The 13179-nt window shown below is 44.7% G+C and overlaps 1 pseudogene across 1 annotated transcript; it reads left to right on the top strand.

Moving 5' to 3' along the window:
• Positions 1-209: 209 nt before the first annotated feature.
• LOC102909633 (CD209 antigen-like protein 2) lies at positions 210-3373 on the top strand (annotated as a pseudogene). Its single transcript, XR_013047593.1, has 5 exons — positions 210-1344; positions 1629-1703; positions 1946-2097; positions 2517-2629; positions 2983-3373. The product of XR_013047593.1 is annotated as a CD209 antigen-like protein 2 (transcript).
• Positions 3374-13179: the final 9806 nt, after the last annotated feature.

Raw genomic sequence — 13179 nt, forward strand, 5'->3', positions numbered from 1 at the left:
GACCCAGAACTCACGCAGAACTTACCCAGATGTCCAGTCTTGCTAGGCAGCCTGCTCTAGGGATCTACTGTCTCTACTTCCCAAGGCTGCATTTATACACAGTCACCTTCACTCACACAAAAGACATTAAAATAAACATAAAAGTCAATAGGAATAATTATATGTATAGGTATGTGTAAAACCATTACCTTTTCCATTACCCAGTTATTAGTTGATAGGCATCTGTTTCCTGGCTATTGTGAGTCCAGAAGCCATGAACATGGATGGTTAGGTACCTCTGTACCAGGATACAGAGACCTTTGTGTTGATTCCAGGAGTACTATACTTGGATGTGATATTTTTGTTAAAGGCATCAAGAGACTGGTCCTGCTAAGAATGGACCAATGCTTTCCACTCTGGGCTTCTAAACATCGTCATTTCCCTGAAATCCCCGGAGCTTGTCCATTTCATCCTCTGTTGATCCTCAGCCTCCTTCCTGTAGCTCATCTGGTGACAGTCACCACTTCTCCTTTTCTCTTCCTGGTTGAGAATAGGTTAGAGGAGTGTGGAAAGGGAGTGGCAAAGGCAAACCGGGCTCCAGATTTCTGCACACTGTTGGACGGCAAGGACCATGGGCGACTCCAAGGAAGAGAGGGAGAATCATCTGTGCTCCCCGGGTGAGGCTGAGCTAGGACACAGGGAGCTCAGGGAAGAGTCAGCAGGGGCAGCTCAGGTCTCAGCCTGCTCAGGCTCTGACAGATGATACAACTGTTCAGTGATGGAGCTTGTGATCTGGAGCACCAGCTATTTCTAACAAGCCTTGGACCACAGCCTGTTCATGGCTTCAAGAGTTTTTGAAGCAGACAAGGGTTTGCAAGGTACTGAGGATAGGACAGAATGGGGAGTCTTCAGTGCTGTGGGCAGGGAGACTGGGTTGTGGATCCCTGGGTCCTGGGATGGTTGGGACTGCAGGTCTGTATCCTTTTGTCTGGGGAATGGAGGATGTGAAGTTGGAAAGCTGGGTCTTGAGGAGATGAACACTTGAGGACTTGACTCCTGGACACTGGAGAAGAGGAGGCTGGGCTCTAGCATCCTGAGTCCTAAGAATATTGATTCTGAAAACCTGGAATCCTGAGGCCTGTCAAGGCAGAGCTGATGGTCTAGACTCTGCTGTCCTGAAGAAGTGAGGGCTGGGGAAAGAGGGGCTAAGCTCCCCCTGGTTCAGGGTGTGACAGGGACAAAGGCCTGTAGGACCACTCGACTTTCTTTCCTCAGGGCATCAGGACTGCCATCAGTCCATCACGATACTACAGCTCATCTCCCTGGTGCTCTTCTCTGCTCTCCTCATGGCTCTCCTTGCCAAAGGTCAGGAAACTTCAAGGTTGGGGCTCCTTGGGAAAGGACTCTGAGGCTGTGTGAGGTGGGCAAGCATGGGCATAGGCATGCTGAGGGTGTGGCAGGATGTGGGAGGCCATGGACCTGTGTCAGGTCCTGTGTCCTGACAGTGTTTGGGCAGGGTCTGGGACTCAGTGTTCTGGCCTGTGTAATGGGCTCCTGCAGTGACTGTGACCACCAACAGTGATCTTGTGGGTCTAGCTTTGCACCAGGCACACAGCTGGTGCTTAATTGTTGCAAACCTCTTCTTGTAGTTGCTGTTCCTCCTGAGCAGACACACAGCTTGGAGCAGATCCAGCAGCAGCTGACTCAGATCAATGCCTCGCTGGGTGAGGCTCCAGGGCCTGAGTTAGGGGGGACCTGAGGGGTCATCAGTGGGTTCAGCATCTGCCTTCTGGGCTTCCACCGAGGCAGGCAGGATAGAGCACAGGGATTGTGGTCCGGGTTTTGGGAGCACTGGGTTGGTAGCTGAAATAGAAGCGCAGCCCTGTGCTCTAAGGTCCAAGGCAGAGGGGAGAAGAGAACCCAGGCCCTGAGCTCATGGGTCCCCACTGCACTGTTCACTCTGCAGCTGGCCTGTGCCGGCCCTGCCCCTGGGACTGGGAGCTCTTCCAGGGAAGCTGCTACCTCTTTTCCCAGACTCAGGACAACTGGGAAGCCTCGGCCACCTTTTGCCAGGATCTGGGTGCCCACCTGGTGATTATCAACAGTGTTGAAGAACAGGTGAGTGGGCCACATCAATCCTACCACTTGTCCTAGGCATTGGTTTCCAGATGGGAGGCTGAGGGACATGGAGGAGATGCAGTCAGAGGGGGCTTCCTGTAGGAGGAGGCACAATGGAGTCGGGAGGTCCTGTAGGAGAGGAACACACAAGAGGTGGGTTAGGTGTGAAGGGAGTCAGAGGAGCTGTGAAACATCGTGTGACCCTCTTGGGACACACCTCTGAGCTGAGATGTAAGTGAACACATTCCACACGTGTGCAATTTGACCTGCACCCATGGCATGCATTCACCAGCCAGTCCACACAACTTGACTAACAGCACTAAGCTTGGGAGCAGAAAAGCTTGTATGGGCGGCTGGGCGTGGGTTATGGATGGATGATGGCATCATAGACCTTTCTCTGGACTGCTGCATCCATTCAGAGATTTATGAAATACTGGAATGTGAGGAAGAAACAGCGCTCCTGGATTGGCCTCAGTGACCACAGACTTGAAGATTTCTGGCAGTGGGTGGATGGCACCCCTCTGCAGCTCAGGTGAGCTCTCGGAATCCATGGCTCAGCAGGGAGATGACCCTCACTCTAAACACAGCCTGTCTGCACTGTTGAAAACACTCTGAGAATAATAATAACTACAGCCCCATATCACCTCGGCATTCTCACCCCCCAGCTTAAATCCAAAACCCAGAGCCCCCATTTTTGCTTTGCTGGGCTGATTCTCCTGGTGGTGAGGGCAGAGACCACATTTTCCTAAAGCTGTTCCATGCACTCTTACTGCCTGGCTGGTTCTTGGTCTTTTACCATTGAAGATTCTGTCCAGGTCTTCTTTGCTGTTTATGGGGTGGGTCCTGGGTGTGATGGCTGTCTCTGATGACTGGTTATGTTTGCAGCTTTTAGAAAGAAGGGGAGCCCAACAATGATGGGGATGAGGACTGTGTGGAGCTATTCCCAGATAAGTGGAATGATAATAAATGCACTGAGCAAAACTTCTGGGTGTGTGAGCAGCCCTCAGCTCCCTGCCCTCATCACTGACGGTCTGTGCTTTCCCTAGGCATACAGGCAACTTGGGGGCACTCTGCTCTAGTTCCAGCCACCTTATTCATCCCCAGTGTCCCTGCTCTGAGTCCTTAGGGATTCTGAGATAGTCCCTGAGACACCCTCCCCTGCAACTCTTCCCTCTTCTATGGATTAGCTCACTTTCTCTTCCCAGCCCATGAAGACCTCAGTAGAGTCACACACACATACTTTGCTGAGCATGAGTGGGTCTCTGAGTTCCCTCCCCAGGACTAAAATAAAAGAATGAACAAAAATTCACATGGTATTGTAAAATAATATATATATATATATATATATATATATATATATATATATATATATATATATATATATATATATATATATATATATAAATTCACATGTGGTCTGATGTGTTCCATTCAGTAGATTGTCTATTTCTGGACACTGTCTTCACTAATAAAGCTTTGAAATGTTTTATATTAACTAGGATATTAGTGTCTACATTATCTTTTGGTTTTGAAGACCTTTTCTTTTCTTTCTTTCTTTCTTTTTTTTTTTTTTTTTTTTTTTTTTTTTTTTTTTTTTTTTTTTGGTGACAAGAGTCTCATGTACCTTTGGCTGGCCTTGAACTCAATATGTATATCAGGCTAAACTTGAACTCATAACTCATAGAGGTCTACCTGCCTCTGCTTCCTGAGCATTGGGGTTAAAGGCATGCAGCACCACACCTGGAAGAATCAGGTTTTTTTGAGTTTGTATTGGGAATATACACCCACTGAGTGCATTCATAGTCATTCATAGTCACGTGGTCTCTTTCTCTTGGAGCCTCTGTCCCTCCTGCCACTGCAGGCCAGGGGAAGGAGGAAGAGTTCCACATAGCACCTTAGCCCCTGTCCTTCAGGAAAGCTGTCTCCAGAGCCTGCTGCCACCCCAGCCAGGAAGGCTCCTTTCCCTGCTGATGCCAAAGGCTCAGCGTCCCCTAGTGTCTTGAAACCTAAGGGAGCTTTTAGCATCTCAGAGGAAAATTCTCCCTCTGTCCTCTGGGTGGCGCCCGACATCATGGAAAGCGTTGTTGTGTTTGCTCTGCTGCCTCTGACCTCCTCAAGGATGCCTGGCTTCCCTCACTGTCCTCAGGACCAAAGAGAGTGCCTGTCCCTGGTGAGGGACCACTCCCCCTTTCTGCACTTGCGTGATTGTCTGTGCACCTCCCACCTCCCTGGTTCCCTGCACAGATTCCTCTCTTGCCTCACTGGGTATGAGCCTTTAATATACTCACTGGACTGTCTGTAATTGTTGACTTAAATGTTTTACTTTTGATTACTGCTGTGGCAATGGATTCTTATGAGACTTTTCTTTCTGACCAGCCCTATGTGGCCTGGCACTTACTATGTAGTTTAGGATGGCCTTGAACTCCTGATCTCCCTGCCTCCATAATTCGTATGGACAGACTTCCTGCCTGCCTTGTTTTTTTCCTTGTTTCCTTGCTTCCTTTCATTACTGGTGTGTGTGTGTGTATGTCTGTGTGTGTGTATGTGTGTGTGTGTATGTGTGTGTGTGTGTGTGTGTGTGTGTGTGTGTGTGTGTGTGTCAGGTGCTTCATGAATTCCAGCTAAGCACTCTACCATGGAACCACATTCCTGGCCCTGCTGTGAAATTTCATCCCTGCCCTTTATTTTGAATTAATTTACAATTTCACACATATTATAGGCATGCTGACCACTCTCACCCACCACCTTCCTGCCACCACACCTACCCTCCATACTCCCCACAAATCTCTCTCTCTTCTTTTTTAACTAACATGCTGGGAGATTGAAATCTGAACCTTGTACATGCTAGGCAATCACTCTACCCCTGAGCTACATTCTGTACATACCATTTTTTTTTTTAGTTAATTCTTAAGAAACCAAAACAAACTAAACCCAGAGTTCCCCTGGGGTACCTGGGCCCACAGCTCCCCCACCTGTCATTGCAGCAGCCTTGGCTAGCTTAGGAGGAGCCTGCATCCTTGCAGTGGGCTGAGATGTAGGCACAGCTAAGGTTGCTTCTGTTTTGTCTTGAAGGGGACTATTTATTTCCTTCTAGCTCTTCTGTCTTTTTCCTTTTTTTTTTTGTATTTTTTTAATGAATGTACAGTTTCGGGCATATCCTAACTAATCTTCAACTCCCTCAGAGACCCAAGAAGGAAAATAACCTCATTCCTTCAACTTGGCCTCACCTGCTAAAGTGTCCATCTCCTCCTGATTGTGCCCTGAGCTGGAGGACATGCCTGCAGCTCTAGCCTAGGGGCATTAGGGCACATATGTAAACAGCATGGGTTCGCTTCTATCTGTGTTCAAGCAAATGGTTACTTGGTACACTCTAGTATAGTTTTGAATTAATTATATATCAGTATGTGAACATTTTAAATTTTAGGCTCTGCTCCTCTAAAAAAATTATTTTTGGATATTTTAAAGTTCTTCTTTGACAATTTCATATATTAAACAATGTATTTTGATCATATGCACCTAGCTGCTTTTCTCCTGATGACAAATTTTACATTAAGTCATCGTATTAAGTCATCACATTGCTCTTTCAACTCATCACACATGATTAAGAGCATCCATGTAGCAGCTTGAATGCTTGATGCTAGGGTATTTGTCTCCTTGACAGCTGTCAGTCTGGATTTAGTCATTATGGACAAACTTGTTTCAGTTGTTTCCGTAGATTTCCCCAGTCATGAACTTGACCACCCCCTTGCTCATATAATCCCCTTTCCCTCTCTTCATCTGGACTCTGAGAGCTCAGCTGGGTGCTTAGCTGTGGATCTCTGCATCTGCTTCTATCAGTTACTGGATAAACTTGTAGATTCCTGGAATTTCCCTAGCACCAGGGTTCTCCCTAACCCCATAATGGCTCCCTCTATCAAGATTTCTCTTTCATTGCTCTCCCACTCCATCTCTCCCACAGCTTGACCATCCCATTCACTTCTGGTTCTGGTTACCTGTCCCCTCCCTCTATGACCTCCCTTCCTCAAGTTTACCCAGGAGATCTCATCTATTTCCCCTTCCCAGGTTGATCCATGCATCCCTCTTAAGGTTCTCCTTGTTTCTTAGCTTCTCTGGAGCTGTGGGTTGTAGTCTGGTTATCCTTTGCTTTACATCTAGTATCCACTTATGAGTGAGTACATACCATGTTTGCATGTTTGTCTTTCTGAATCTGAGTCACTAACTCAGGATGATATTTTCTAGTTCCATCCATTTGTCTGCAAATTTCATGGTGTCATTATTTTTTATCTCTGAGTAATACTCCATTGTGTAAATGTACCACATTTGCTTTATTCATTCTTCAGTTGAGGGGCATTTAGGTTGTTTCCAGTTTCTAGCTTTCACAAATAATGTTGCTGTGAAAATAGTTGAGCAAGTGTCCTTGTGGTATGCCTGAGCATCCCTTGGGTATATACCAAAGATTGATATAGCTGGGTCTTAAAGTAGATTGATTCCCAATTTTAAAGTAGATTGAGGGGACACAGAAGCTGTGACTGTGGTCTTACATGCCTGTTAGGAACTAGTCAGGGGTTATCTCAAGACTCTTGTGCAACAGGAAGGAAGTAGTCTCAGGGGTGCGGTGTGACTCCATTTGTCCTGTGGTTCATGCTTCCCTGGGCACCAGGATTCCTCATCATCAATGAGACAGATTCAAATAAGATGCTGGGACTTGAGCATGATGTTCCTGTGGACCCAATACATGTTAGTTAGATCATGGTCTGGCTGGCCTTTAAATATTATTATTTGCAAATTTCATATGTGAATATAATGTTTTGATCAAGTCCACTACGTCCTCCCTGCCCTCCAATTCCTCCCCTGTGCTCCAGTACTTTTTCCTCCCAACTCCATGTGCTCCTTCATTTTTATAGTCTACCAAAGTGAATTCAGAGGCTGGTGGCTGTCCAAGAAACTGAGAATGAGTGAGAGTTGTGGGCTCAGCACTAAAGAAGACATATAGACATCCCCTTCAAAGGCCCAGGCAACATTCTGGAAGAGGGTACAGAGAGCATGTAAGAGACAGAAGGTGGAGTCAAGGGCTGCCAAATGCCATTTTCTAGAATCCACACAACTATTGCAATCACTAACTCACAACAGCAGTTGTCTGAACTGGATCCATGTAAGACTTGCCCTATCAGTCAAGTAATGGGCAGGTGCTATCAGGGCCCAATCCATGACCTTGGAACAGCTGTGAAGAGGTTCTGAGAGAGGAAAGTCATTGTCCCTGGTTGGGTACTCACTGCTGAGTCCACCAGTTTCCAGTGAAGAGCACCAGCTCCAGGTCACACACACATGGATAAACTCAGTAGGTCACAAACCAAATAAACAGATGTGGGCATGGGTGAGATTCGTGGAGGGTAGGGAGTGGACAGAGGTGGTAGGAGATGGAAGAAGCTAAGGATCAGAGTGCGGTCAGTATGCACTTTAGACTTGTGGGAATTTTTTTTTTTTTTTTTTTTTGGTTTTTCGAGACAGGGTTTCTCTGTGTAGCTTTGTGCCTCTCCTGGAACTCACTTGGTAGCCCAGGCTGGCCTTGAACTCACAGAGATCCACCTGGCTCTGCCTCCCAAGTGCTGGGATTAAAAGTGTGCGCCACCACCGCCCGGCAACATGTGGGAATTGTTTAAGAACAAATTTAATTAATAGTTAGAAACCACTAGGGACTGGAGAGATGACTCAGTGGCTAAGAGCTCTTATACCCCTTGAAGAGAGCCTAGCTTCAGTTTCAAGCACCCACATTGGGTGGCCCCTAGTGACCTGTGACTCCAGTTCTGGGAGGTGTAACACCCTCTTATGATGGTGGCAGGTATCCATGTCATGTGGTGCTCATAAACCTATGCAGGCACACATGTTTACACATGAATAGGAAGGGATGGATGGATGGATAGATGGAGGGATCGAGGAAGGGAGGAAGGTTAGGAGGGAGAAAGTGGCCAGGTGTTTTAGGCTCTGAAGGTCTAAAGAGAGATTATTTTGTTTGAGCCTCTTAAACATTTACGCCTTGAGTTATTTCAATTTGTCACCTTTGGAATAAAATTCCTGGGAGCCTTTTGTTTCCTTTTCAGATTACTTGACTCTCCTTGGTCCACAGAATCAACTGTGGAGGCTGGTTCTCTGTGTTCAGAGATCCACTGCCACTGTTAAGGGGCTCTAACTGGGGTCCGTGTTCCCAGAATTCCCTCCACACAGTATGAAAAATGTCGACTGCTCCTCATGGGACACCAATGTGTGACTTTGGGTTCAGTGAGTTTGTTGGGCTCACTTACATAGCATGGGTGAAGGGTTATCCACAGGAGTGTGGGTTACCTTACGGCAGCTGCAACACTGGAAAGTCTCACCCCATCATGATTGATGGCTTCCCCCAAGCTGCATAGACAGACTTCTCTCTTCACTCAACCTCCCACTGTCTAGCATGTGCTGAGATTTTTACTCCACACGCTGTTAGGGCTGCAATACTTGCAATGGACTGAGAGGTGTGTTTAGAATTCCTGAATCCCAGGCATGAGCCCAGTGACTTCCCAAACCCTTCCATCTTGGAGCGAATTTCAACAGTCAACAGACTTGAACTTGAGGGTCTCTCTCAAGTAGTCACATCTATTCTGATGAAGATAGCAACTGTTACCCTTTGAGGATGGCATTACAGAACACCCAGGAGCAAATTCTGTGCTGATATAGGTCTTCTCCATGGCACATGGAGTTTCAATAGACAAGAGTATTTATAGCAAAAACAAAAATAAAACAACAACAAACCCACCTGTCTGACAATAGCAGTGGGTCCCTACTTTGTTTCTACTGATGTGATACATATACCCTGACAAAGGCAATGTACCAGAGGAGAATTCATCTTAACTACAACTCCAGGTTATAATCCACCACTTCAAAGAAATCACTGCAGGAGGAATTGAGTACAAATCTAAAGTCTCATGTTTAAAACAAACAAACAAACAAACAAACAAACAATAAACAGATATGGCTGCAGCTTGTAGGGTTTGAGACTGGAGGATCACTGTGTCTTTGTGGCTGAAACTGAAGTTCCAGCATCAGTAAGAGACTCTGTATCAAGCAAATAAGGTGGCAAATGATAAAACAGGACACCTCAAGTCCTCTGGCCTCTTTTCATGCACACACATTCAGATTAATGCACCCTGACTCACATTTGTGTACAGCATGCACGCACATATGTATGCATATGTACCCTCTCACATGCAAACACACACACACACACACACACACACACACACACACACACACACACTCTTCCAATAGTGTGCCACCAGTGCACTCTGTCTTCATAAAGGCAACCTCAACCCTCCCTGATATTCATGGATGGTCTGATGTGTGCCATGATGTTCCAGATGCCCAGAATCTCTCTCTCTCTCTCTCTCTCTCTCTCTCTCTCTCTCTCTCTCTCTCTCTCTCTCTCTCTCTCTCTTCTGGTGCTGCTATCCAGGTCCTCCTGTTTCTCTTCCTGTGGGAGAAGTATATTCAGAATGTGAGGAATAATGGTAGCTGATAAAATCTGTGATCCTGAGCAAATCTGGGCACTGAGGACAGTAGTGGAAGTGAACAGCTCCAAGATAGCAATTGTGCATCAGCTTTCCAACCTAGAGGAGGCCGGGCTTCTTATGTGTGTGTAGGAGCATCTCAGGTTTCAGAATGGTAAGGCTGCCACGTATGCTCTTTCCATTCAGAGGAGAAGTTGATGACAAAAGACACTAGATAATTCATCAAATAATTACATTATTCAAGCAGTGTCTGTGTTCAATAGCTTTGCAAAGAGTGTGGTATCCAGGTCTGAAGAGATGGGGACACCTCCTCTCAGACCCTGTTACTGGCAATGTAAATTAGTGAAGCCACAGAGGAAATCAGTGAGAGATTCTTCAAAACACCCAAAGTAGAAGCACCATATGATCTAGCAGTGAGTGAAGGTATGTACCTGAAGGGATGAAATAGAGTGAAGAAGATCTGTGCATGCATACCTAATGATGCACTCATAACAAGAGCCTGAGTACTTCCATCAAGAGATTAAGGACTTAGGAAACAGGTGTGTGTGTGTGTGTGTGTGTGTGTGTGTGTGTGTGTGTGTGTGTGTGTATCACTCCATCATCAAGAAGCATTACATTATATCCTTTTCAGAAAAATGAGTTGTGTCTTGGTATCATCATATAAAGAGAAGAAATCATTAAATAACAATGGAGAAATAGAAAACCTAGAACAGACATGTTTTCATGTAAAACACACACATAACAGGCTCTTCTACACATACACTCAGAAACACAAAATCGTCTCTACTATAGAACATATAAATATAGTTTTCTCAAGAACATGAGCATCATCCAGCAAGGCTGACCATATTAAATGAAACAAAATATGTCAATACATTTAAGGCTATAAAATGTGTTCATCTACTGAAATAGACCAACTAGAAATCAACTATGGAGACATGACAAGAGATTCTCTAGCATTGGCAAATTAAACAATATACATCTTTTAAATTTATTCTTACTTTTTTTTGTATGTGTGTGTAGGCCAAAGAACAACTTGCAGGAGTTGATTCTCTCCTTCTACCATGTAGATATTGGAGACGGAAATCATATTATCAGGTAGGAGGGCAGACATCTTTACCTACTAGAATGGTTTTTGTTGTCAACTTAACACTGACTAGAGTCACCTGGGAAGAAGAAAACTCAGTTAAGGAATTGCCTCCGTGAGATCGGCCTAGGAACTATCTTAATTGGTGGTGGATGCAGGAGAGGCCACCGACTGTAGGTGGCCCCATCCCTAGGCCTGTGGGCCTGGGATGTTAAGAAAGTAAGCTGAGCTCTGGGCTTTAGGCCCAGGGGCACCACCAGTGCCCCATATCCCACCCATTGCAGCTCAGGTGCAGGTCAGTAGGCAGAACTGCTGCAGGCAGGCCCGACCCCCTCCACTGGACCCCGTAACCTACAAGTCCCAATCCACCCCCTAAAACTACCCATCTTCCCAGACTGCGGCTGCTTCCTGAGACACAGACACTGCCAGCTCTGGTTGGACGAAGAGGTGAGTCTTTGTTCTCCCAGGCAATCACCCCAGCCTCTAGGCTTTAGGTCCAGGTGTACAAACAGTTACAGGCCAGCAGGGCAGGACTCCTGCAGGCAGGCCCGACTATCACCTACCTCCACCAGATGCTGTAACCTACAAGCCCCAAGCTACCACCCAAACTCACCCATCCTCCATGACCACAGCTGCTCCCAGAGACACAAACTCCACCAGCTCTAATAGGAATAGAGCTCCAATTGGACCAAGAGTGACTCCCTGAGACACAGACACCATTTCCACCAACTGGAGGAAGAGATGGGTAAATACCAGTGCAAAAATACATTCAACAACATAAAGACCAATATGGCACCACCAGAACCTAGTTAGTACTACATCAGCAAGACCTGAACATCACATTGTAGAAGCAGAAAAAAACAACCTTAAGAATGACTTGATGAAGATGGTAGTGGCCTTTAAAGAGGAAATGAAAAATTCTCTTAAAGAAATTGAGAAAAAGAGAAACAAAAAACGTAAGAAATCAATAAATCCCCTAAAGAAAGCCAAGAAAACCAAGAAAAAGCAATTAAACAGGTGAAGGAAACAGTTCAAGAACTTTTGAAATAGAAACAATGAAGGAGATACAAACTGAGGGAATGCTGGAAATAGAAAATCCGAGTAAATGAACAGGAACTGCAGATGCAAGCATAACCAACAGAATACAATAGAGGAAATAGATTCGTCAGTCTAAGAAAATACTAAAGCTAAAAGAGTTATAAGAAAAAAAAAACATCTGGAAAATATGGGGCACAATAAAAAAGCCAAACCTAAGAATAATAGGGATCGAATAAGGAGAAGAATACCAACTCAAAGTCACATAAAATATATTCAACAAAATCATAGAAGAAAACTTTCCCAATCTAAAGAAGGAAATACAAGAAGCTTACAGAACACCAAATAGATTGGACCCCAAAAAGAAGTTGCATCCCTACATAAAAATTAAATCACTAAACATACAGAATAAAGAAAGAATATGAAGAGCTGCAAAGGGAAAAGGCCAAGTAATATATAAAGCCAGATCCATCAGAATAACACCTGACTTCTCAATGGAGACTCTGAAAGACAGAAGGTCCTGGATAGACTTTATGCAGATACTAAGAGACCATGGATGCCAACCCATACTACTATATCTAGCAAAAGTCTCAATTGCTATAGACAGAGTAAACAAAATATTCCATGAAAAAAAAAACAGATTTAAACATTACCTGTCCACAAATCCAGCCCCGCAGAAAGCACTAGAAGGAAAAATACAATCCAAGAAAGTTAGATGCACCCATAAACACAGGCAATAGATAACCCCACACCAACAAATCCCCCCAAAAAGGGAAATACACAATACTACCACCAAAAAAATAACAGGAATTGACAATCACTGGTCATTAATATCTCTGATTATCAATGGACTCAATTCACCTATAAGAAGACACAAGCTAACAGGATGGATAAAAAAACAGAATCCACCCTCCTGCTGCATATAAGAAACATACTAACTTCAAAGACAGACACTACCTCAGAGTAAAGGGCTAGGAAAAGTCTTTCTAGTCAAATGGACTTAAGAAGCAAGCTGTTGTATCTATCCTAATATCTAACAAAATAGACTTCAAACTAAAATTAATCACACACATATTCATCACAGAAAAAAATCCATTAAGATGAAGTCTCAATTCTGAACATTTATGCTCCAAATACAAGGGAACCCACACATGTAAAAGAAACATTACTAAAGCTTATATCACACATTAAACACCACACACTAATAATGGGAGACTTCAAAATTCCACTCTCACCAATGGACAGGTCTGCCAAACAGAAACTTAATAGAGAAATAAGGGAACGAACAGATGTTATGATTCAAATAGACTTAATAGCAATCTACCAAACATTCCACCTAGACACAGAGAATATATGTTCTTCTCAGCACCCCATGGAACCTTGTCTAAAATTGACCAGATATTTGGTCACATGAAAAATGGG

This window comes from Peromyscus maniculatus, chromosome 23 (genome assembly GCF_049852395.1).
Source record: "Peromyscus maniculatus bairdii isolate BWxNUB_F1_BW_parent chromosome 23, HU_Pman_BW_mat_3.1, whole genome shotgun sequence".
NCBI classification, from domain to species: domain Eukaryota; kingdom Metazoa; phylum Chordata; class Mammalia; order Rodentia; family Cricetidae; genus Peromyscus; species Peromyscus maniculatus.